The 27,490-nt window shown below is 34.8% G+C and overlaps 1 protein-coding gene and 1 pseudogene across 3 annotated transcripts in view; one reads left to right on the top strand and one right to left on the bottom strand.

Annotated features, from left to right (window-relative positions):
- Window positions 1-27,490, bottom strand: part of IL1RAPL1 (interleukin 1 receptor accessory protein like 1) — a 1,361,951-nt gene that overhangs the window by 941,060 nt on the left and 393,401 nt on the right. The window lies entirely within an intron of this gene.
- LOC118150682 (5S ribosomal RNA) lies at window positions 20,290-20,408 on the top strand (annotated as a pseudogene).

The raw sequence follows: 27,490 nt of genomic DNA, 5'->3' as shown, positions 1-27,490 counted from the left end.
TGACAAAATAACACATACTTAAGCTGTGGAATTGAATAAAATTGCCATAGGTCCAACCTCTATCGGACTTTATGCAAATATATTGGGTAAAATTTGAGAAAAACACAGGTCTCTTTGAAAGCATTTTCTCTTTGCGTATGAAAACAGAAACTCAGAAATCACCTTCAGTGGCTTCCCTGTGCCCCTTGATTCACATCCTATGAAAATACAATTTCCACTAACTTTATTGTCGAAATATTTCTCAAATGTGTTCTCATCACTGCAACCATCAAACTCTTCCCTTGTTTAAATTACTGACGATACTCATCACCTGAGGTCCCTCTCCTCGTTTTTCTTTTTTGAGACGAAGTCTCACTCTGTTGCCCAGGCTGGAGTGCAGTGGCACACTCTTGGCTCACTGTGACCTCCATCTCCCAGGTTCAGGCAATTGTCCTGCCTCAGCCTCCTGAGTAGCTGGGATTACAGGCATGTGCCACCACACCCAGCTAATTTTTGTATTTTTAGTAGAGCTGGGGTTTCACCATGTTGGTCAGGCTGGTCTCAAATTCCTGACCTCGTGATCAACCCACCTCGGCCTCCCAAAGTGCTGGGATTACAGGCGCGAGCCACCGTGCCCGGCCTTCTCCTCTTTAAAATCTCTCAAGATCTCCCTATTCATGAGTATAAAGTTAAACTCTAGTAAATTGGGCTATATCATATGACCCCTACCTACCTTTTCAACTATAGCTCCACCATCACACACCCACTTGTAGTATGCACATGGAAGAGTCTACGCTATTTCCCACTGTTGTTGTTTTGCACATAGCAAGCATACTTGATGCCTAGAATGCCTTTGCTCACTTCCTTATTTGCCCAGAAAACTCCCTTTTTTACACCACAAATCTTCCATAAACATAATCTTATAGGAGAGGTCTACCCTATTCCCCCTCCTGCCTATAATTATATTTAATTTATTATTCTCCTGAGCAAGGTTGATATTTTTTCCCCTTTTTTTGTCTCAGCGTCTACATTTTCTCATACATTGCACTCAGTCAGTATTCCAATTAACCCTTCACTCTATGAGTGTGTGTGCATGTGTGTTTGGACACACACTTAACTGGCTGATTTCCTTAAATTTCAATTAATTATTTTGTGATTTATAAAGGCAGCTTATGTTTGTATTTTTATAATTTTACTGTCCCCACCTCCACAAAAAAGAAACATCAAAGTGTTATCACTATGATATTTTTGGTAGTTTTAATTAGTCTTCCACCCCCACATCTCATCTTTCACCAACACAAGTTGCTTTAAATATTTCAATTGAAATCTATTGTTTTATCCTACTATTAGCAGAATTTTCCCAACAACATGAAAATTTAAAATAGGACTACTTTTTAAAACTCTTAAGTAAAAACAAAAACACATTTTCAAAGCTAATGGTATTCAATAAATTTACCCTTTAGTTTTTTTTTCAAAATTTTGACTTTTTAAGAAAATATACATATGGAAAAGTATATAAATTCCAAGCTTACTGAATTATCACAACAGGAACACACCTGTGTAACCAAAAACCAGGTCAAGAAATAGAACACTGCCAGTATTCAGAAGCCCCTTTCATGCTTCATCCAAAACACTGGCCTTCCCTCCTTCCAGCAGTAATTATCATCTTGACTTCTAATCTCACACATTTGAACTTTATAACTTTATAAAAATAGATTTATATAATAAGTATTCCTTTGGGTCTAACTTCTTTTGATTATGTTTATAAACTTCATCCATTTTATAGCATGTAGTTTAGTTCTATCATTTTCATTGTAAAATAGTTCTTCATTGTGTGAATCTACCACAATTTCTTATCCATTCTACTGTCGATAGACATTTAAATTGCTTCAGTTTGGTAATATGAAGAATAATGTTTCTAAATGCATTGGTTTAATATCTGATGATCTCAGAATGAATTTGCAACTGTCACTTTGAATAAGTTTGCTCATTTTCCATCAATTGATATAATTTTTGTGTCTTTTAAACAAACTTTTAGAAAGTCAAATCTTTAAAAAAATATACTTATTTAACCTTATTTTCCTAAGCAGTTTAGTAAAAATTAAATTCCACTAAGATTATATTGAAATGTGAAAAATGAATGAATCTACCAGAAAGTATTCACTCATTTTAGCTCTACAAAGAGCACCAAATATTTTTTCTCTATCAAAATGCACACAATTAAAAACAGGGTCAGTGTGAATAAAGACATGAGTCACCATGATGGATATGTGGCTTTATAATTTTACTAGAAGACTTGGGCTATCTAGATACTGTGTCACTGATTACTTGTATGACAATGAAGTAATTTCCTACTTTCTATGCATCGTACTTATGTGTAAAGTAATCTCCCTAAGGCAGTCTCCAGCTGTCCTACTCTTGTTTTTGTTTTTGTTTTTGTTTTTGAGACTGAGTTTCGCTCTTGTTACCCAGGCTGGAGTGCAATGGTGCAATCTCGGCTCACTGCAACCTCTGCCTCCTGGGTTCAGGCAATTCTCCTGCCTCAGCCCCCCGAGTAGCTGGGATTACAGGTACGCGCCACCATGCCCAGCTAATTTTTTGTATTTTTAGTAGACACGGGGTTTCACCATGTTGACCAGGATGGTCTCAATCTCTTGACCTCGTGATCCACCTGCCTCGGCCTCCCAAAGTGCTGGGATTACAGGCTTGAGCCACCGCACCCGGCTCCAGCTGTCCTATTCTAAGACTTTTTTTCTCATTAAATGAGGGTGTCTTTTGTATCAGAGAAAACTGAAAATTTAATACTGTAAGATTTTCGAAAATTTTGATTACAATAAAATTTATGAAATTGTTTTCTCATAGGTGATGTTTCATTTTATAGAGCATGCAATGTACAGTATGTCATGTATGACACTGTTGTTAAGGAGAAACCTTCCAGGGTAAATTAAGATAAATGTGTGTTTCTCACCTGAGAAAAGTGGAAAGAAAGGTGAGAGTCATAGATGAATTCAGGAGGCACCATGCTACACAGATACTATGACAAGTCAGAGACAATGTGAAGAAAGGATGAAAAAAGCATAAAAAGATCACAATCTGGAAAAAAAAAACACAAATAACTATCATACATCATGCTATGTCCCAGGGATACTAAGAAATAGTCTCCTGTTTGAAAAAAAAAAAAGTTAGAGTCCACTAGGAAGATAAACTTGTAAAAAAAAAGTAACAACTGCAAAATGTATAATTGCTGTTCATAAGAGAAATATAATCATGTCTTTAAGATTAGTTCAAAAAAAATAAGGAATACCTAAGTAGCTGTGTTCATACATATTATCTGGCCTGACAGAAGAGCATCATGCTGTATTGTGAGTTGTATGGCACTGGTAAGAAAAACTGGGATAGAAAATCTTTTTTGTAGAATACAAGGAAATCATCAGTCTTTAATATAGACTAGTCTTCTATAATTACTCAGTTCCATTCAGCAAATCATTATCGAACACCTGTTGTGTGGAAGGCACAGAGATAACTGTAATAATACAAAGGTAAACAAGACATAAGACCTGTATTCAAGAAATATATAATTGAATAAAAGAGAATCAGAGAGCAATGGAGAATAAAGAGAGCATCGACAGGACTTCTAGGGTGGGAATGAGAGAGAAAAAGAACAGTAATTTACAAGACAAAAAGAAGGGATGTAAATAAATATTCATAAAAGCTTCATCAGACTATGCCTTTTTCCCATGGTGCCTCCTAATCCTTTTTCTAGTCAGAAGAACACTCCATAATAGCAAAGACGCTACGCAGCATCCAGTAAAAACACTGGCGAATGATGGAGATTAATTTCTCCCCACTACTTTACTGTATCTTAGGGAGATTCAGGAAATGTTCTTTCTTTGATAAAGGTAAGATTTTCAGGATCAGACTAACCAATGCACTAATTTCTGCTATCTTGTAGCAAGCAGCAGACTCTTAAAATTACCAGTGGCTTACAAGGAATATAATTTCCACAGGTACTCTGGAGGAGTTGGGGAATGCAGTGGGATTGCTGGAAGTTAAAGTTAGTGACTCTTCATTCACTTCTTTGAGGCTGAAAACAGGCCTTGTTGAATTAAAAGGCATTGAATATTGACTGCATAGATAGCAACTATCCTTAGAACAAATACATACGTGCAAGAAGTTGTATTTTATTTAACTAAGTAGTCTAAAATATGATTAGTATTATGGGGTAAAAACATTGTAAACAGTTTATCAGAATGGACCTTAACCAGGTGAAGTTCGTCTGATAAGAATTATGCAAGAAGATGCATTCAAAGTACATCTTGATGGAAATGAATACCGAACGTAAAAAGAAAAAGAGATGTTTACATTAGAGATAACAAAAAGAGGGAGCACATACAAGCTTTGGAGGTGGAGTCAGAATAAAAAAAGATTTTAAAAGGCAAGAAAAGAAACTGCTGCTGTTAAAAGATACAAGAAAACGAAGAGATTGCATTACCTCAAAAAGCAGAGAGTGCCTAGAGCCTAAATTAACTCAGGGATTGGGCTAGCATAAGCACAAGATGACAGGGTGCATAGAACAGAGGGAAGGACCAATCCATACCATATTCTGACAAAGAGATCAGTAAGCATGATTTGCTCACTTGATATGAAGAAAAAATAAGAGGCAAGATTAAGTAGAGTCAGACTTTGATTCTGGATTAATAAAACTATTGATAAAGTCTGTGTGCGTGAGTGCATGTTTGTGTAGGCAGGAAGAAAGAAGAAAGAGAGGATTGTAGGATGTTTGAAGCTGACACTATGGGACATGAAAAGATTTTTCTCTTTTTTTCCTCTTTCTTCCCAACTGCAGAGAGCTCATAATTATGAACATGTCGTGTTGTAGAGCTATTACAGCCTGTTTCCTTCTACGTGGCTGAAAAGTCAAGTTCATTATGTCTGTAGGGACAAATAATAGTGGTCATTAATCACGCTGGCTAAATTCCTGAGCTAGAGACAGAAAGGTATGGAAAAGTGTGAAATTCTAGGCTTCCCCTAACGTTATTTTAACTTACTTTTTGACAGATAAGTTCAGGCCCTAGTTTATACTCCGCTGTTGAAAGAAGGCTTAGAATAGCACCTGCTTTGTCTTCCACACCATAAATCTCAACAGCAAGAACACTGCATGTTTCACACACAACAGAATAGATACATCATAGCCATTAACCTTCCCCTTAGTTGCTGATAAAGTAAAATAGACCCATTCTTTACAGAAACACTCATGTATCTGTTCAGAAAAATATTCCTCTCTCTGCAATAAAACCTATCATTTTATGACGCCAAGACTATCTTCGCAAAAGCATTGTCAATTTAAAATCAATATGATGAAAATGCAAAATAACATTTTAAAGGCAAAAGCAGAACAGTTAATTACATTTAAATGTATTATCACAAAAAGAAGGTGAAAGTTCTCTCACAGTCTCCCTCTCCACCCCACCTCTTTCTATATAAACATGAAATAATTAAATGCAGGATTCTCATTATTAAGTTGAGATTTGTGATGACATATTGAAGAAGGAGAATTGTAGCTGTCAAACGACCAAAGCTGGCAGAAATAATCCTCCTTTGCAATCCTTTTGAATCTGAAAATTGTGTTGAAGTTCACTTTCTCTTTTGGAACAGTGCCATTTTTTTTTCCTGAATAGTCTCAGTTGTTATTTCTAATACTGGACAGAAAAGACCCACTCAGAGGTGAAAACATTTTTTTAAAAAAGGCAATTAAGCCATCCTGAGCTAAAAAAGAAAATAACATTGGCTCATTTGTGTTTTTGTCAACTTGGTTCAACTGAAATGGTTTAACTTCTCTAAGTACAACAGACTTTGCAAGCGCCCAGTGAAGAGAGAACACTTGCCTGGGAAAAGCCTTCCCTGGACAAGCCCAGCTGCACTGAGGGAAAAGGGGATTTTTCTGCCATGACAACTCTTGCATTGCAAAGACCAGCTGCTTTAGCCAAACTAATCATAAACCTCGTAGAATGGTCTGCACACCATCTGGTTCCCTTCAATGTCTTGGAGACTCCTTCACAATTGGCTTTAAAAGTGAATATGTGAATATTCTCCCTTGCATACCAGGTGTATTTACTATTGCCTGGAATGAATCTGGTTGTGGGGGTAGGGGGAACATGGGATCTTGGAAGGAACTCAACATTTTCAGAAATACACTGAGAAATTAAAGTTTGTTAACATAGCCAAGATCTTGGTTTTGTCAGCATCTTCTTTTTATCTTAATAATAACTGGACATGTCTATGGTTATCCCTTTGCAAATAAGTGGGTCATACCATTCTCTTGCTTGACTCAGTCCTCCCACTAGGATTTACATAGTATGCTGCATAAATTAAGTGTGCCAGTATGCCAATAAGATGATTTTCTCTTTTTGAAGTCATTCAAGATTAAATGATAGGGGACAACATCTCCATCAATCAGATGACATTGATTGACAGGGGACAATATCTCCATCAATCAGATATTCTAAGTATCATTTTGAAACAAATTTCATTTAAACTGTGGAAACAGAAAGCTCACTTCAGCTCTGAAAACTTGCCTCTATACTGAATATCACCAACATAGAGGTGTCTTACTAATAAGCATATCCATGTGTGCACATGTGGGCTAATACCTTCTGATTTAATACCTTTCTCAAGAATATGATATAAGAAAATTACTCTTCAAAGCACTCTGTTGGTTAACAACAAGTTCATATCCTATAAATTAATATTACACCACAAATGCACCTGATTTGGGGCAGTTTTTTTATGTGTTTTTTAGAGATGAATATTCTCATAGAGAAGGGTATAAAAGTGCCCGCTTTAGTACAATTTCTTCCATACTACCCTGAACTAATGGGCACTTGATATCAATGTTCTGATGTCATAAAGTTGCCCTATGTGTGCACTGGGTTAGCCAAGGATCACTGAGAAATGTATTTAAACTGAAACCATGGGGTGGTTGAGTTTTTCATGTAATACATTCATTGTTAACCTAAGAATGAAGGTTTTTACTATTATAATTCAATAATTTTAAAAGCCAGTATTTGAACATATATTTCTTTAAAAATACACAAATGGCCCATAATCACACAAAAAGATGCTCACAATTATCAGCAATCAGGGAAATGCAAATTATAATCACAATGAGTTACCACATCACACATTCTATGATGGTTGCAATCAGATTGCGAAAAAGCTCTGGAACTAGATAATGGTGGTGGGCACACAACATTGTGAATGTACCTAAACCACTGAATTGTACTTTGTGAAATGGTACACTTTATATTCAGTGTATTTATTGCACACACATAAAATCATATAATAACAATTGTTGGTAGGGATCAACAGAAAAATCAGAACCCTGATACACTGCTGTTTGAAATGTAAATGGTGAAGCCATTTTAGAAAACAGTCTGGCAGTACCTCAAAAGTTTAAACATAGAATTCCACTCCTAGGAATATACCCAAAAGAAATGTCCACGCAAAGACTTGTATAAAAAATTGTATGGCAACATTATTCATAATAGCTCAAAAGAGAAAATACCCAAATGATCGTTAAATGATTAGTGGATCAATAAAATTGTTCTACATTCACATAATGGACTATGTGTGGAAATCAAAAGAAATGAAGTACTGATAGATGGCATAAAACGGATGAACCTTATAAACATTCCGTTAAATGAAAGAAGCCAGTCAACAAAGGACATATATTACTTGATTTCATTTATTAAACGTCCAGACTAAGCATATCCATAGAGACAGAAGGTAGATTAGCAGTTGCCCAGAACTAAGGAAGGAAAGGGGTGTATTCGGAGGGAAATGAAGACTGTCTGTTAATGGGCATGGGGTTTCTATTTGGAATGATGAAAATGTTCTAAAATTAATTTTGGTAAAGTTTGCACAACACTGTGAATATCCTGTAAACCAATGAATCTTACATTTTACATGGGTAAATTATATAGCATGTAAATTATATCTCAATAAAGCTTTTTTGTTTGTTTGTTTTTAAAGAATGAGTCTTTTCTGGTTCATAGAAGTGGGTAAATATTGTGTGGAAGTTTGCATTAACACAAAGGAAGCTTTTAGGGGATGTCTCTGCTATATTGATTTCCCGAAAGTTAGCCTTCTAAGTTGACAGGTTTTTTTTTGTCACTACTATTTTCTTAATATTGCAAACCTGAGAAGAGAAAAGAAGACCAAAGTAGAAGGACAGGAAATTGCCAGGTACACTAAGAAGACTAATAGCAGAATCATTTGCTTGGCATTGAGATGTTTTGGAGAACCTGAGATCTGTCAGTAAATCCTTATGCTAATGACTTGGAATTTATAATATCTTGTCAGCAATAATATGAATATTAGTCCAAGGATACTAAATGAAATCCTTAAAGAAGACATTTTTATCATTTGATCAACGCAAAACGATCTCTAGCAAAGTAATTTTTCCTAATTTTCTTCCTTTTCTTCAACATCTTATTTCCAAGTTAATATATGGGTACTTTTAAGTATGATTCCTCAATTTGTTCTAGAGAAGGGCTGTTGTTCCTCTCCCCAACTATTACTTAATGCCTAAGCCTTGGTATTTGCAAACAAAATATAATCTTTCCTGCTAAAAAGAGATTAGTGAAGAGAAAAAGAACAGGTTTTCTTGTTTTAAAATGTATTTTATTGAAGAATTGAAAATATATTCACATTTATAGATATATAGTCTTGTTTTCAATTTCAAATATTTTTTAAAAAATATACAACAGATGATGTTATTGCCCCATACATTTGATAGGAAAACAAAGGACACATAACAGCCAGGTGACTACCTAAGATCACATTCACATTCAGAACTTAGTACTTATATAATATTTACTGTGTTTAGTAGTCAATTCCCAATCAAAGGCTTCAAAGATAACCCAAAATAACATAACACAGCTTCATGCATTTCCTTATTTCACCACATAATAACATGGAGTAGAAATCATGTTATAGTCTTCTACATTTTGTAAAAGTAAGTGCTGCTGAAGATCTGTAATTTGCTTTAAGAAAAATAAAAGTCTACTATGATCACTCCCTTTATAAGAGTAATATTTTAATTAAATTTGCCATATGCTTAAGTCCTCGTTCTTTTAATAATGTCAATGTAATTAAGCTGCATTTGAGATTTCAGATTTTTCATTGAAATAAAATTATTCTGATCCAAATTCTCCTAAGAATTGAGAAAATCACTCTTCACTGCATTTAAACCTGTATATTAATTCCTCAGTAAAAGCAACAAACACAAAAAAAAAACCCTGAAATATAACTGCTTAATTTGATACAACAATATTTGCTATTCAGAAGTGTGGGCCTCTCATGTGATTGATAATCTCTTAGATCCTACCAGTAACTGGCATCTCTACTTAGAAGTCTAAAGGGCATATCAAATTTATCAGGTCCAAAATGACATTCGAAACATGCCCACAATCCAGACCTATGCTTTCGACTATCTACTCCATTTCCATAAATGGTAATGCCATTCTTCCATTCAGGCAATCACAGGGTCATCTTTGAAGTAAGCATACAAAGCCCCCTATATATCTGCCTGTTTCCCCACTTTTATGACCACTCTGCTTTTCACTTTACCCATCACTTACCCTGCCTGCCACCAATAGGACTTTGTCTTTATTCTTTCTTCTGTCTGGAATGCTCTTTCAGCGATACCCTTGCGACTTCATCCCTTAACTCTTAATCAAAGAGGTCTTTCCTAGTGTCCTTATTTTAAGTTAAAACTCCCTCCGGACTCAAACCCTTCCTTTCTCATGTTATCTATGCTCTTTATTGGCTTCAATTTTGTTCATATCCTTGGCATTATCTGACTTAATAGTCATTTTACTTCTTGTTTAAACTATTTCACCCACATACCATACTTTTTTTCTTAAATTGCCTCATTCTAGAATGTACTAGAATGAAAGTTCTACCAGGGCAGATATTTCAGCCTGTTTGTTCAGTGTTATATTTCCAGTGATTTAAAGAGTACTGGTACAAAGTAGCCACTCCACAAGTATTTGTTGAATAAAATAATAAATTACATAAGGATAAAAAAATTTATAAGAGCAAATTAAGAGTTCTTATTGGCATTATTTCATTATTTTTTTTAATGTATGGCACAATTTAATGTTCTAAAACTGCATTCGACAAAAAAAATCAGGAAAAATATGAGAACACTCAAGTGAGTTAATTTATAGACAATATGGCAGTCATCAAGCTAAATTCGTCACTAGAGCTACTAATCACAAATATTCAAAGATAATGCAAATTGTCTATTTAGATTTCCTTCAATACTTTACTTACAAAAATTAATCAAGTGCCATTATCTGACCAACTCCTATTTCAATGTTTTTCTTCTCAATGAATAAATATCACTAGCATCAAGCCAGTGGCTCTGGTCTGAAACTTAAGCATCCTTGACTCTTCTATTTCTGTTACTCCTTCTCACAATCAATCCATCAGTAAACCTTGTCAACTGTATATTCAAATTATATCATCTTGGATCCACTTGCCCACAGCTCATCTCTACTGCTACCACCCCAGTCCCAGCCACCATCATGTCTCCTCTGGACAATGGCAACAGCTCCTTCACTGATCATTGCGTTTGTATTAAGTTCCCTCTTGTAATCCATTTTTCATATCATACAGCAAGAATATTTTTCTTAAAACCCAAAATAGATCACGGTATTCCACTGGCTGCACTGCTTAAAAGCTTTAATTTCACCTGTATAATTGGTCATTTCTTTTTTAAATTTTCATTTGCAAATATTTTCAAACTTGCCAAAAAGCTGCAAGAAATAGAACAATGAAATCCTGCCCCCAAGGACAATGAAATATCCTTTATTCAATTTCTCTGAATGTTAAGTTTGTACTGAATCACAATTTTTTTCATAATTTTCTAAATTTTCAAATCAAGGAAATCAACATGCCTAGAATACTGTTAAATTCTTGGATGATGAGGTTGCTGCTCTAGTAATCACATTTTAACAACTAGTGCTCCAGCCACACTTGACTTCCCTTGGACCTTTGATCATACTAACCTCATTCCATTCTCAGAGCTTTGCACTAGATTTTCTTTCTTTCTCAAACATTCTTCCCCACATTTTAGCATGACTGGCTCTTTTAATCATTCAGGTCCACTTGGGAAAGACTTCCTGGACATCTAGTTTAAAGTAGTTTCTGTGATTTATTTATTGCCATAGTGTTTAGCACTAGCTAACATTTTCTCAAGTATTTGTTTAATGTCCATATTTTCGTGCTAGAACTTCAGCACTCTGAGAAATGGGACGTATTTTCTTGTTCCTGAAAATATCCCCAAGATCTCAAACTATATTTGCCAAATAACAGGCACTCAATAAATGTTGTTAATTATATAAATAAAATTGTCAAGGAATATTAAATCAAATTAAATAGCAATTATAAAGCCAACTGTTATTTCTACCATACTTTGCAGTTTTAAATTTATACTTATACATTTATTATCCACTCTAGAATAATGGGGAAATTAGTGAATTGAGAGTCAGGCAGACTTAGTTTTGTTTCCTAGTTCCATTATTGACTACCAAGTTTTATATTATATCTAATCAATAGCTTTCTGCTAATGTATTGAAATTCTCATTGATTTAGTCAATAAAAATTGAAACCAATAATTCAACTTATATTTGATTGAAAGAGCACCAAATGTTATAGGACCAAACTTGAAAGTAAGTCCACAATGTCATGGATTACATCTGTTTTATTACTCACATAATTACTAGTGCCTACTATAGCATCTTCCACAAAAAAAGACATCCAATAAATGATTGTTAAACAAAAGATAAACACTACTTGTGCATAATATGGTGTGCATCCATATAATATTTCAATTTGCATGTTGAAAAATTTTATTTTAAAAATATTAAATCTAAATATAAAATTCTATCCTAGAACTCTGATTAGCAATAATTTGTTTCTAAATTCTATGCTATTCAAATATACTTACATCTGCATATAATTCTTGAAAAACAAATACTTCAATATTATTTCAGTCTTTGCAAATAGCTAGTTTTAATTAAAATATTTGCATTTCATTATTACCATCAAAGTTCAAGATTTTTTATCTCGACATATATAACATTTCAGAAAGATCAAAGATGCAATGCATCTCTGACATTATGAGATTTTGATATTCTATTTATCATGGAATCAAAGGTTGAGTTGTTATAAAATATAAGGTCAGATGAACAAAGAGCCCCTCGCACTGTTTTTACTTGATGTACTTTGAAATTATCTTATGGTATCCAGACACATTTTCATAATACTGCTTCTTCTTTCATCTGATAAGTATAGAGTTCCCAGGCTTTTGAAGCTCTTGCCAGTCATATTTTAAGTGTTTATAGTTTTAAATTTTTCTGTGGGAGTTAGTTTAAAAGTATGAATATTTTGTGAATTTTCTCATACATAAACACAAGCATACACACAGTAGAATCTGTTTCTTCTATTGATATGTTCCTGACTCTTTCAAAGATTCCATAAGAAATTAAAAAATTGAGACAAGACTTACATTTAGAATAGAATCATAGTCAAATGCAGGTTGACATAACAGCAAACAAACTACATATTTCTGATTTCTATGACCAAGCCTCCATTAACAAAGCATTTATATTTGAAGATGTATATCTTCATGCACATTTGTTTTGTCATCTATCTACTTTTCCAAATTATAATATTTGTCCCTAATTGTAGGAGAAGTTATTGCTATGAGTGTCATATCTCACTGGCATTGAGGTATTTGAAATTATAGTAGAAAGAATATCCCTATTCAAAGGCCTCCAAAGAGTTAATATGAACTCCTTTATTTTGTACTGAAAGCAGTACAAAATAAAACCATCTTATATACAGATACCATCACTGTTGGGTGAGCCACGCAGGATGCTCAAATCTGGCATTTTGATTCTATACTTGGAAACATCCGGGTCTCACATGTATTTGCTGTTGGTTGACCTTGTATATAGAAAAATCTCAACAGACAGTCATTGGCAGAGTGGCTGGCCCGTGATCCTACCTACTTTGTTTCTCCTTTAGCAACTTGATGGTATATATCTTCAGCCTCACTGTTAGTCATAGGTCAAAAGTGAGCAACAGGAAAAAACAAAGTAGTAAACTTAAGCTTCAGATAACAAGCTGAAAAGAATCAGTGAATACTTATCTGTTTCACTGAAATAGAGAACTATTTAATATGTCTAAGGATTTTAGATTAATTCACATTTCAGGCAGATATCTCCTATCCAGATCAAAGAGAGTTTACTTACCAATGATACTACCCCCGATTTAGTTTTAGAAAATTTCTGAGACGTAATACAAGGTAAGCTTATTCTAGATATGATCTCAAAGGAAAGCTGAAGGATTTGGCTCAGAAGCTGGACAGACTGAAACAAAGACTGATAAACTTTGACTATAATGCTCAAAGCAGATTATGGTCACATCCACTTAGGAATGAAACAACTGTTCAAATGGAGATTAGCGTTGACGACCTGGGGGCCCCCCATCCATTTAATTTTTCATTTGTTTTTGGCTTTGGAGAAACAATCCCCTTTGAGACTTTTGTTTAGTTACTATAATGTAGGATTCTACACATTAAAATTCAGAACATAAAAATAAATCAAAATATATCTGTTGTTAAAATACAATAATTTACCAAATTACTGCATGTCTTGAAAGCATTGCAAACTTGTTTAACCTGATATTCATTGCCATTTGTTAGAACCGTTTAACTATCTAGAAATAATTTTTCTATCATAAACTATATTACAATAAATTTGAGCAATATATTCATGACACATTTTAAGAAAATTTCATTTCTAAGAAGTATAAGTTTGTCTTCCCAAAATATTTATTATAGTATGATGGAAATTTCCAAAAAAAAATTAACCACTGACTATTCTATATTTTATGTTCACAGGAAAATCTTAAATTATCTAAAAAAGAAATAATGTTCGTTGTGTTTACAATTTTGTCTTATAGAATCTATACAATTATTTGATACAAAATGTAAATGTCACAGCGAACACTCTACAGTAGGAATCTCATTGAACCTTGTATACGTGTCAGTATATCAGTTAGGTGTACGTCTTTTCTAAAGACTATTAAGTTATCCTAACATGGCATCTCAAATTAAAATTAGCACTGGATCTGGCTTCTCTCACTTGAAAGTATCATATTTTTCAGCATGTTAAGAGAGCATGATACTTATGTTAATAATTAAATAGTGTTTTAAAATTTATTTTCTGCCATTTGTGATTTGAACAGAATAACAAAACAATCAAAGTTTAGGATGATTTAGGGCAATAAGTAGGTAATGGGTGAAATATAAAAGAAATGAAAAGCATGTGACTTCTACTCCAGAAGATATGAGATGTGCTGACATATAGCCATAGGCACGGTTTACAAAATCTTGGCCTTGTGACTGGCCGTTCCACTGGCCAGAATTTTGTGAACAGTTGTGATGGCTCTATCCCAGTGGATCTCCTTCAGCTACTGGAGTCAGTGAAGTAGTTAATACGATGATGAAACATACCTTTTTAAGAAGTATATTCATTAAAGCCCAGAAGCCAAAATGAAACCTAAAGCATACACACAGAAGAGATAGTGCTTCACTGGGTTGAAAACTGTAACAAAAACACTTCCTACAGATTTCTACAATTGGTGTCCTCATGTATGTATTGTGAATGCAATGTGAAACTTCCCTTCTCTTATATCTTAGTTACATTGTGCAATTATATATACAGATTCAGTCTTACTAGATAAAAGCATTCACTGAAAACTTTGAGATGGGATAACAATCATGTGTGCTATAAGAGATATTATTCTATCAATATCTCCATCTTGAATTTTTAGAAGCATCTTTCATAATAATTTACTGACAGTGATGTTCCACGATGATTATGTAAAATAGAGAGATTGGGTTTTTAAAATCTCTGTTCTTCAAATGCAGAGTGGCTAAAAAATACAGCTCATGAGAGGTAAGTTGATACTTCTTTCCAGTTTCCCTAATCTCCAGTGCCCTAGCAGCTCTTTCCACTAAACATCTAGCAATGACAGATCTGTGGGTTGTAGGTGAGAAATCAACCCTGAAGTGGCTGCAACTTCATGTATACTCCCATGCCCCCAAGCTGTGAAATTCTCCAGCCTGCTTGGAGGAGGTCCTGACAAAGCTATATGTGAGGGACAGCAAGAATGCCAGATGGCAGTTTGTGAGAAAATCTGGGACTATGGCAGCCAGCCAAAAACAATGGACTGGAAAAAAAAAAGGGGGGATGATCACCAAGAATATACCCCCTCCACTACAAATGAATGGAGGATGAATTATGGCTATTTTCCTTGTACAGGTAAAAATCCTTCTAGTAAGTTTTTACCCATATGTGTAACAAATAAAACAAAAGATGTAAAAATTTAAAAGGTATTTTATGCGTATTGAGCAGATTTATCTTACTATCATTTACTTTCACTCCATTAGTAGTAACAAAAAAAAAGCAACAACAACAGCAAGCCCATTGACAAAGAGAGTATAGGCAAACTTACAAATGAAGTGATGTAAAAACTTTAATTTTATTATGAGAAATGAACAAGAATGTTTCAAGCAATCACTTTTCACTGGATTTGTGAGTAACAGGGGCATTTGTATTGTATTGATTGCTATTGTGTGCCTTTATCACTTTTATTGTTCACTGCAATATAGCTCTTTGAAGGTCTGCCAACCCACTGTGGCTTGCTCAAAAGCAGGGCTGAATTTTAATTAAGCTGAGTCAAATGGACACAGAACAGTTGAACTTGATTAGACCACTTGTCCTGATGCACACACAGAGGGCATTCAGCACACTTACTTTAATGACTGACAAAGTCAATTCATATAGTTGGTGAAATTATCAAAATAAAACCCACCAATTGTCAACATATTTCTCCTATGTAAGACTTCTGCTTCTCTATTTTAATCCAATAAACCAGTAAGAAGAATTGAGAAGGTAGGTTATCAGTGAGGATACGTGTGCCATATCTTAATAAGAGGAATATTCTATGTTCGAGACAGTTAAAGTAAAGATGTGTGTGTGTGTGTGTGTGTGTGTGTGCAAATGTGAGTCTGTGCATGTGTATTGCTTTTCTTTTCAAGTATTTCAACTGAAAGAGTTTACCACAGCATTTAACCCAAATAAGAGAGCAGGCAGGATGTCAGAATTTCATGAATTTTTATTTTTGATACCTCACAAAGAACAAAGCATCCAGGTTTCTAGCTTCAGCAGAAATGTGCCAAAATGTGTTCCCACAGTAACTTCTCCCGAAATCAGCCAGTATAATTTTCCCACACAGCATAGAGAAGTGAATCTCTGATAGATCCAGGATTCTGCAAGGCAAACTACTGTTAAATTGACTTTGCTGTTAAGTCATACCAAGCAACGTTCAGGACACTCTTTGAAAACAACTTTCCTAAATAGACTTTCAGACTCTTAACAAAAAACCCGCTTTCCCTAAGGAGGCACTGATCATAAGCAATATTTCAAAAGCACATGTACTAAGGAGTTACTCTTTCTATATATGTATGTCCAAGATAATGGCTGACCAGATTCTAAAATAGGAATAAGCCAATATCTTCTTAGCGAAAATTCAAAGATAAAGTCCCCAAGCTAAAACAGAACTGTGCACACACATCACCATGCAAATTACATCAGAGAGTGGCTCTTCTCTGACAAATCAAAATCACTAAGTCCTTAATAGAATTTTGCACTTTACTTCCCAACATCGTAATACCAATTGACTACACTTAATCTTAAGAAAATAATCCTTCCCTTGGGATTAGCAAATTAAAAATCTAGTACATTTCTAAAGAAAAATGGATATACTTTTCTGTGCAGGAAAGCAGATTGTATTTTAAAAAGAAAACAATACAAAATTCTCATTTTTGACAACAGCAAGAACAATGAGCATATTTCAAATTATTCCCTTGTATGTTGTATTTTCACTCTTTATTTCTGTCTACATGAGTGAAGGAAGAACCCAGTTTTGTGATAATCTGCTAAAATCACTGATAAATATATTTTTATAAATAAGTCATGAACTAATAATAACATAGACTTTGAAGCGAAAACATTCTACATTTTAATCTTATCTATGCAGTTTTCTACTTATATTATGTTCCTCCATTTACTCAACCTTATTAGGTATAAAATGGGAAGAAATAATACTTTCAGGGAAAAGACAATCTATAAGACATATTCCATGTAATTTCTACACAAATTAAGAATTTTAAAATAAATTCTTAATGGGAACATTTTTAATAGACTCACATGACTGGAAACAAGTTTCTATTGTATAAGACCTAGCATCTAGATTTAAAAAAAATACTCGATTAAATCTCCTCTTCTTGGCACAACTTTGAGGTTGTTGCAGTGTCAGCAAGTTTTATGTCTTCTTTGATTTTATTTTCCTTCCTTATGCAGCCCACTGTCTACCAGTTTATATCTAATGCATTTAGAGCCACCTGAGGCTAATACAATATGCATAGTAATCTTCATGAGTCTACCTTTCTTAGCATCATCAGCACTGCATTTTTCAATTTCTACTCATTTTCATAAAATGGACAAATTTTTTAAAAATGTGCTCATTAGGTAAAGATGGAAATGTTATTCACACTGAATTGTTAAATGCTATTCAGCACCTACAAAGAATAAGCTGAAGCCTTTATTTCACATTTGCCAATCAAAAATTCAGATGTGGTTTACCAAAGACCGCTTAAGGATGGCAATATATAATATAGAAAAGGATGAGTTACACTAACATCAAATCTACAAAACCATGAAGAACATCTCTATGCATATGCGTTATGTAGGATGACTTAGTTTCTAATGACCATGTGTTAGTATGGCATTTTCATCCTGCTACTCTATTATTCATCCCCATCAATTTCTAATTACAGTGATCACAATTGGTAATTTCATATTTAGGTTATAGATTTTCTTGTTTTCCCTCTGCCTCCTTTAACATTTGTAAGCTCTACATGGGCAAGGACTATCATCTTTTTATTACCAATACAAATAAAATAATTTTAAAACAGTGCCTAACACTCAGTCAAGGCTCAACAAATATTTGTTGACTGTATCCCAAATGAACACAACCTAAAGTCTAAAGGATAAGCTCCCGATCCAGGGAAGATAAAGGGCATCCTTTTAAAATCTTTTCCCCTGTTAATTAATTTCACTTAAAAAGTGATTTGCTCATTGGTTTGTATCATACCCAGTTTATATTTATTATTCATTTTTTTCATCATATCAAAGAGATGGAAGAGACCTTGAGATGTTGTTATTGCTACTACTTGAGGTGCTGCTACTACTCAAAGCATTCAATAAGCATTAGCTTTTTTCTTAAACTCTAGAGGCTTCACGAAATTCAGATTAGAAATAATCTAGCCTAGAGGATGAAAAAAGGGTGACATGTAGAAATGATTCTACTATATAGCCCACAATTTAGCCTTTACAAATATTTATTCTTGTGACAGCAAATTCCTTCTCTGGGGATGAGGATTTTGTGTTTAGTGTGCATGGTCAGGGACCTGTTGATAATGGATAAAGTGACAGATCTTAAAAGGTCTAGAGAAGAGATGAGAATGAGAGAAGGGAAAGTATAGGTCAGTTGGGGTAAATGTTTGGAGGGGAAACAAGAAGAAAGTACTGAAGAAGCATAGTGAGAGGTCTTCAAGGGGAAAGATGTGTGAAAAGGATCTTAATATTTTGAAATTCTTGCAAAACAGTAAATATCAAAATTACTTTTCAGGGAGTTATGGTAGTTTCTTATAGGTCATTTTACATGGTTGTTTTAATGTAGGATTTGTGTTGCTTTGTAGTGTGACATTGGCCTGAGAACGACCACAAGAAAATCCCGCCTTGTGTGAATTACAATATTAAGAGAAACTTGGAAGTCTCTAAAGTTTTACTGTTCATCCGGTATGGTAGACAATAGCCCCATGTGGTTATTTATAATAAAATTTATAATTTAATCAAATTAGTAAAATATATAGACAATTTAAAATTCAACATCAGGTCAGTTACATTAACCACTTTTCTGGTGCTCTATAGCCACATGTGGCTAGTTGCTTCCATTTTGGAGAGTGTAGATATAGAAAATGCTCATCGCTGCAGAAAATTCTATTTAATAGTACTGCTCTAGAACTTTGAGCTTATTTCACACACCTGCATTCTAATGTTCTTGGTCCTATTAGTGATATTAAATATTCAAAGAAAAATATTTTAACATCCTTTATCCTACCTGAAGTGGCGAATTTAAAATATTGACAATAATATTGGTTATACCTTCCATGTACTAACTTCCAGAAATCTCAGCGTTATCTGTACTTATGTTGTAGAAACATTTTCAGAAAGATTTTTGTGACATACTTTCATTTGCTCACTATATTACTACCAATTAATTAATTACAAATTATAATTTTTAATCTGTTAAATAAGTGGAGAAATTTTTTAAGTATAGTCAAAGCTACTCAGTGGATAAGATAAATACCAAGAAAATAATGAATACTTGTATTTGTTTTATGATTCTTATTTATATCATAATAGTATGATATGGAAATATGCAGTATTGACTAAAATATAATAAAAATAGATGGACGAATTGCTCCCATGACAAACTCCTATGTTACTGTAAATTGGAAACCTCTAAATATGTCTGGGGCAAGAAGAAGTACTTTGTTCCTAGGCTCATGCTAATCCATTATAAATCATAAGTCATGAGGGAAGGGAAATCAGGAACATATGACTTAGATTAGTGGCACCGCTAGAGGAATACAAAACAGAAAGAGTCAACGATGAACATTTGGATAATTTTAACGCTGCTTTAAACAATGGAGGGAGAGTTGTCAGAAGGACTGGGAAAGGGGAAGAGATAAAAATCCTAGCACCTCTTTGGAGTAGAATACTCCAATGTCTGTGTACAGGATGGAGAAAATTACTACATGAACAAGTAGCAACGGAAGGACAATCAGGAAAATTTTAGTCTGGGGGCCACCTTGGCTTTCCAAGTAATTTAAATAATTCAAATGTGGCTAGAGAGATGGACACTTCAGCAAAGTAAATAGCAGTCAAAGATCCATCCAGACCAAATGATATGCATGTGTGTTTCATATTTGGAGAAGTTATTTAATATGGTTAAACATATTTACATTATGTGTAATGATAGTTGAATTCAGGATTTTTCCTAGTGAAAAAGTATTTCTCTCCAGTTAAGAATGATTCATGAGTCTATGGCCATACCATCCTGAACACGACTGGTCTCATCTGATCTCAGAAGCTAAGCAGGATTGGGCCTAGTTAGTATTTGAATGGGAGACTGGCTGGGAACACTGGGTGCTGTAGGCTTTTTATTTAAATTTTAAAAATAATAATAGAATGATGCATGATAGTATTGCTGATATGTTTAAGACCTTTGGACAAGAGTATCTAAGTAGAGAACCAGTAAGGTTGATGACACTCAGGTTTAGTGGCAGAAGCTCTGATCCTGTAGTCAGATAATTGCATTTCAGCACTTACTTTATGATCCAAGATGCAGAATTTAATTTACTGTTACCTCTCTTTGCCCATCGGCAACTATGAAATAGATCTCAAGCTCTCTCAAAAGCAAAATGTTAAAAGTAAATGAAATACATACCCTTGTTTGAAGAGAAGATTCCACAACAGAAAGGTACTGAATGCAAATAGCGTGGTGTTATATTTTGGCTACTGAAGAACGCCATATGAATAATAATATTTACTGACTGTTTCCTGTATTTTAAGTGCTTTACATGCAATGACTCAGTTAATCCTCACAAGAACTCCATAAGGAAGGTATTATGATTACCCCCATATTATAAATGAAGAAATTATAAGAATGAAGTCAAGTTTTGATTCTAGTGCCCATTGGTGGGTTCCTGAGGAGCTTTCTCACAGATGATTATAGCAAGCTGCCCAGGTGACCTAATGTAAAAGATAGGTATCAGCAAAGAGTTAGGCAGCACCACTGGAAAATAACTGTAAATTTAAACAGGCAAAAGATACACAGCACCTACACTGAACGTGTTGTCTTTAGAACAATGAAACTGAAAGAGAAAACAGATACCTTGCTCCCTAATTATATTTGGGGGCACTGATTAGTTAAGGAGAAAAAACAGAAAAGGAAGTACCTTCAAATTAAAGGGATATCTGCTTTATCCCTCAGTTCTTATTTAAGGGACTGGTATATTGTAAGATTTTAGTAAATGCTCAATGCATATGCATATACAATAGGATAAAACAGGGACAGGAAGTAGCTGCAAACCCAAAAGCAGTGATGGGAGAGGGGTTTGAGCAATGAGGCAAGCAAAAGTGGAAGGGAGATAGGTAGGGTTTAAAGAGCTGGAGATAATTAAGGGTTGGGTTAGGATATTTCAGGATTAGTGAAGAGCATATACAAAAAGCAGGAAGTGCAGGCTTCTCTTCAGTCCTTCTCCTAACTTCAGTGAATTCCAACTATGAGCCAGGACCTATTTCAGCACTGGGAAGAAAGGTGGATGTACATTTTTACCACACTCAGATGGTAAACAAGAAGACAGGGCTGAAAGGAGAAGAGAAGAAAACACAATATAGACCATCACTAAATACAGACATGACATCTTGCTAGGAAGTGTTAAGAGAGGCATGAGTAGTTTTCATTATCTTGTCAACTGGATGTTAAGGACCTTGAGGAATAAATCATATCTTCAAACATTTTAATGCCTTAATATATTTCTTTGCATATAGCTGGCTATCAGCAAACAATTATTTTAAAGGTAGTATGGCATCATAGAAAAAGTATTCGTTTAGGAGTCTGAAAGAGGACTGTTTCAACACCCTTGTCTGTGGAAAGAAAAAACCCAGGATATTTTTAGATCATTTTAGTATCCTTTTCAGGTATATTAAACTCCATGATTAGCTTATCAATTATTTAGAGTCAGTGTTAATAAGGAGTCCTCCTTTGAGGGACATGGCATGATGGCGAGACAGAGCATGTAACCTCTTATCAAGGCAGGCCATTAGAAGCTAGACTCATTCCACCTACAGTATGGGACTAAGCAAACATTTTTTTTGAGACAGGGTCTCACTCTGTCCCTCAGGCTGGAGTGCAGTGGCACATCCATAGCTCATGGCAACCTCAATCTTCCAGGCTCAAGTGGTCCTCCTGCCTCAGTCTCCTGAGTAGCTAGGACTACAGGCACGCACCACCATACTATTTTTTTTTTTAATTTTTGGGAGACAAGGAAGGTCTTGCTGCGTTGCCCAGACTGGACTCAAACTCTTGAACTCAAGAGACCCTCCTGCTTTGACCTCCCAAAGTGCTGGGATTACACGTGTGAGCCACTGTGCCTGATCTAAGCATAAAATTTTATCAGATTTGAGATACTTGACCCTTGAGCCTTAACAGATTTGTTTGTGGAAGTAGGCTAGAAATAAGGAATGTATGTGCTGTATAAAACTAAAAAAAAAAAAACTCAGGTGACTCAAATGTTCATCTGTTCTCAACACAACTGTGAACTCCCTCTTGACAGAAAACTCTTGCTCTGGAATATTTCACTTAAAACGTCAAATCTACACACTAATTACAAACATCATAAATGGACAATGTGGCAGAAGATGCAGAGAGTAAGATTCAAGATCTACATTAGGTTATTACAACTCCAAGTTATATGTATTTGACAAAAGAATTATGTAAGAAATTAATATAAAAATCAAGTAGGATAATGTAAGCAGAGAACACAGACTGATTATAATAAACTTCATACATGTTAACAAATGTTTAACTTGATATATAAATATGAGTGGGTAAGAATGTTCAATAACATTAAATAGAGTGGGAATATGATCTTGCTTAATCAGTAAAGACGTGCTGGAAACACATCAATTTGAAGAGATGAGAAAACTAAAATGGTAGAGAAATCAGTTTGTCCACATTTGTGAAACAGTCTATATAAAAGATGGGAGGTGAAAGAAGAGGGTTCCAGCCAAGTGACAGAGAACCATTCTATTTCAATGAATGAGCCATGGCTCTCCTGGGAGTCAAGATGATTTACATGTTTGGTGATTGATATAGATAGAGGTAGTAAATGTCACCGGGTCTCAGCTGAAAGGCTCTGCCATCTCAGTCACAGAAAGATGAACATTTGTACACTATACCTCAAATCCTCATTGTTCAAATGTGCTATAACTTCAGGAATAATCTGAAAATATCTATCAGTCAACTCTGATGAACTTGGAACACAGAGAACTCCACCACTAGGGATAGTTTACAATTTCATGTAGTAGATTAAGGGCTTCAGGTATTTTTAACTTCTGAAATATTTAATAGGCTTCTAAAAAAATCAACATATTGCATTTTTCCCCCAAAATATACTGCCATTACCAAAGGGAAAACAAAAAACAACCATCACAACAACAAACTTGTTACCCAAGAGACTGAAATACATATTTAGTATGTGGTATTTTTTTAAATACATATTCAGTGTGCTGGTAATTTTTCTAACTCTCTCTTTTCAGAAACATCATTATTTTTCCTTCTGTTTTAGGATTGCTGATTTTGCTATCAGATTAAGGCTAATGTCAAAGAGGAGAGTTAGAGAAGCAAAAAGGTATTCTCCATGGAGAATAATTTGATTACCATTCTGCACCATTCTTTTAGTTAAAAGATTTATTCTTTCAAGAAGAAAAATTGGCTCTGCACAAATAATGACTGGATGTTTCAAGTGTAAAAAGCAATGATAACACAATTAGCTTTAGAAACTAGTGAATTACTAATAACCAAAATAAAATAGGGTAAAAAAGAGAATGCTGGTACCTGGCTACACATGAAAGTATATTGAATAAATTATAAGAAAATTCATGTTGTTGCATTGTTCAAAATGTCTAAAGATGGAATCAGTATCTGTGAAAGTAGGAAAATGAGGAGCTACTCTCATTTTCTTCAGGGAGTGAGAGGAGTGGTATCACCCCCTCACTTCCTGATGATTTTAGCTCCTGCCTAACGGTTACCCTTTCCAACATATGATGGTTTTCATAACTTCTGGTACTTTAAATATCTGTTGAAAACAATTCTCACACCATCTTGCCCTAGTAATTCACTGAACTTTTTTACTCCAGAGACCTTGTCCTCTTTGGCCACTCAGTTCTGTGGTCATATGATAGATTTTGTTAGAAACTCAGTTTTAAACATCACACTTTCTGACCTCCACCTTCTAAGTCTCCAGATGATTCCATCTAGTACCTCATTCCAACAATACTTTGATATTACTAGGCTCTATAATCCATTCAGTCTATGGGCTTTTCAATATCCCTTATGCCCTTTCTACCATCATTTCTCTTCTTATAAAATATAAACTCCATGGAGTATCATAAACACTTTTTTGAACATATCTTTAAATTTCTCCACTGCCTCTCAAATCTTGTGCCAACTTGATAAATCTTAAACCCTGGTTACTACCAACTCTCCACTCATTCACTGTTTACTCTCATGCTATTGAAACTTCCAAAGGAAAACACATAATCTCTCCAACTAGTCCCATGTTGAATTCATGACCACTAGCTTCAAGCAGGCTCCTAGCATGACTCAGCAATCTTACTCAATCTCAAATTTACATAAATATTGGGGATTTTTTAAAAAGCACTAAAGCAAGGCATTACCCCAAGATTCTGAGTAAAGTTGTCCCGGTCACAAACTGGACTTTGGAAATTTTAAATGCTCTCTGAGGTAATTTTAGTACACAGCAACATTTGAGAACCTCCAGTCTGAATGACTATTTTATTCTCTCGCCTGTCCTCACACCTCCAACACCTCCTTCCTCACTCTCAGTTGATGAGCTTGCTTCTCATTTATCTGAGAAAATTGAAGCAATCAGTAAACAGTTCCTCCCTAGCCTCCTGTTAACATATCTTCCCACAGGCCTGCATTGGTGCCCAACACTGTGGATCACTAGTCTTTGTTCTGAAGACAGACCACACCTTGTGTGCTGCAGATCCCATTCCCTCTCACCTACTCAAGTACCTGGCTCCAGCAATTAGCTCTACTCTCTTCAACATCACCAATTTCTTCCTCTCTTCTGGGTCATTCCTGTGTGTATTCTATGCTATTATTTTCCCATCTTAAAAACATCCTCTCTTGACCATATTTCCCACTCACCGTTTCAATTTCATTTCTTTGTTCTCCTCAAATGTGAAACTTGTTCATTTTTTAACACTTGTTCTTACCTCCTATTTCTCTCCTTAATTCTCACTTAACCCAAATCCCTCTTTCAATTATGCCTTTACTCCCAATACCTTTGGAAACTACTCATCAAGATCACTAAAGGCTGCTTATATGGTTTGGTTCTGTGTCCTCATACAAATTTCATGTTCACTGTAATCCCCGATGTTGGAGGTGGGGCCTAGTAGAAGTTGATTGGATCATGGGGCAGAGTTCTCATGAATGGGTGAGTACCATCCTCTCTTGGTACTGTATAGTGAGTGAGTTCTCATGAGATCTGGCTGTTTAAAAGTGTGTGATTCCTCCCCACTCTCTCTCTTGCTCCTGCCTTGGCCATGTAATACATGCTTGTTTTCCCTTTGTCTTCTGCTATGATTGTAAGATTCCTGAGGACTCCCCGGAAGCAGAAGCTGTTATGCTTCCTGTACAGCCTGCAGAACTGTGAAACAATTAAATATATATGAGTATATACAAGAATATATGAGTAAATATATAAGAAAATATATTTTTCTTATATATTTACTCATATATATTTTTCATACACACAAACACACACACACACACACACATATACTCTAAGGAAGTTCTGTTATCTTTATTTTCAAAATACATTCACAAGCCACCACCTGTCATTATCTCTACTGTTACCACCATAAACCAAGTCATCACCATTTCTGGCCTAAACTATTTCAATGGATTCATAACTGATCTCCCTGTTTATTCCTTTGTTTCTCTCCTCAACTTTCCACAGTAACCCTTTCTAATTTTATTCTCAGTATAGAAGCCAGAGTTATTCATTCGAAATATTGTCAGATGACATTATGCCTTTTTCAAAACCTTCCATCCACATCCCATTTGACTCATATTAACTATCATTCCTTTAACTTATATGTTATATGATTTTTTCTGAACTTGCCTTCTTTTTCTCCTCCATTACTCACTGTGTTCCAGCCACTCTGACCTCCTAGCTCTTCTTTGAACATGACATATATGTTCATTTTTCTTGTTGTTTGCATTTGCTTTTATGTTTGGGATGCTCTTCCCTAAGACATGCTAATACCTCAATCCCTTATCTCCTTCCCCTCTTTCTCAAATATCACCTAATTATCAGATTCTTCCCTGCCATCCTATTTAAAACTACAGGTTTCTCTCAGTATTGTATATCCTACCTTCCTGCTTTATCTTCATCTAAAGCATTTATCACCATGTAAGATATTTTGTATGTTTATCTTACTGTATATCTCTTTACATTAGAAAATATTTTCCATGAGGGTAAGATTTCCATGAGAAGAGACTTCATAGGTGTTCATGAACATGTGCTTATTGAATGAACACTTGGAGTTGAAAGAAAACAATCAATTAGAAAGTTGCTCTTTTTTTTTGACTTCTAACTTTCCTTCAGCAAATTCCCAAACACACATGTATCCTAGTTTTTTAGCCCAGTTCAAGCATTAATTGATTTCACATTTGTACCAGGTTTTGTACTAGCACTAAAGAATGCCAGAATGACTTAGAACAATGTTGTTTAATGTGATAGGACACCCAAAGTGTTATAAGTTCCAGAAAATGTTTAATCTACAGAGTTGAAAGAGGGTATCATAGAAGGGGTAACAATTTGCTATCTTCAAAGATAATCCAGCATTTCCCAAGATAAACAAGAGTTGCAGAAGGGGCAGGGAGAACACTGGTAGAGTGAATATAATAAGAAAGAAGTATGAAACAAATATTCACCAGAATACTTCTATGCAACTGAATCATATGACGATTTTGAAAATAAAAGAACAACAAATGACAAGGTATGAGTCTGAAGAGATAAGCATTGGTCAGATGAATTTGTATTAAAAATTTAAGCAGTAGGAATACAAAAAAAAAAATTAGCCAGGCGTGGTGGCGCATGCCTGTAGTCCCAGATACTCAGGAGGCTGAGGTAGGACAAATGCTTGAACCTGGGAGGTGGAGGTTGCAGTGAGCCAAGATCACACTATTCCACTCCAGCCTGGCAACAGAGCAAAACTCCATTTCATAAAAAAAAATAATAAAACAAGGAGTAGGGACACAATAATTTATTTGAACGCGAATTGACTTGACATTTATAGTTGAATATCTCCAAATAAACCACACTTTGAATAAATATGAAGAACTGTTCTACTTGGCATGCATTTAAAATGTGTATGCACATTCCATTTGTATCTATACATACCCTTAGGCCAGTAGCTCC

The sequence above is a fragment of the Callithrix jacchus genome, chromosome X, assembly GCF_049354715.1.
Source record: "Callithrix jacchus isolate 240 chromosome X, calJac240_pri, whole genome shotgun sequence".
Taxonomy (NCBI): domain Eukaryota; kingdom Metazoa; phylum Chordata; class Mammalia; order Primates; family Cebidae; genus Callithrix; species Callithrix jacchus.
This window is presented reverse-complemented; position numbering and strand designations above follow the sequence as displayed.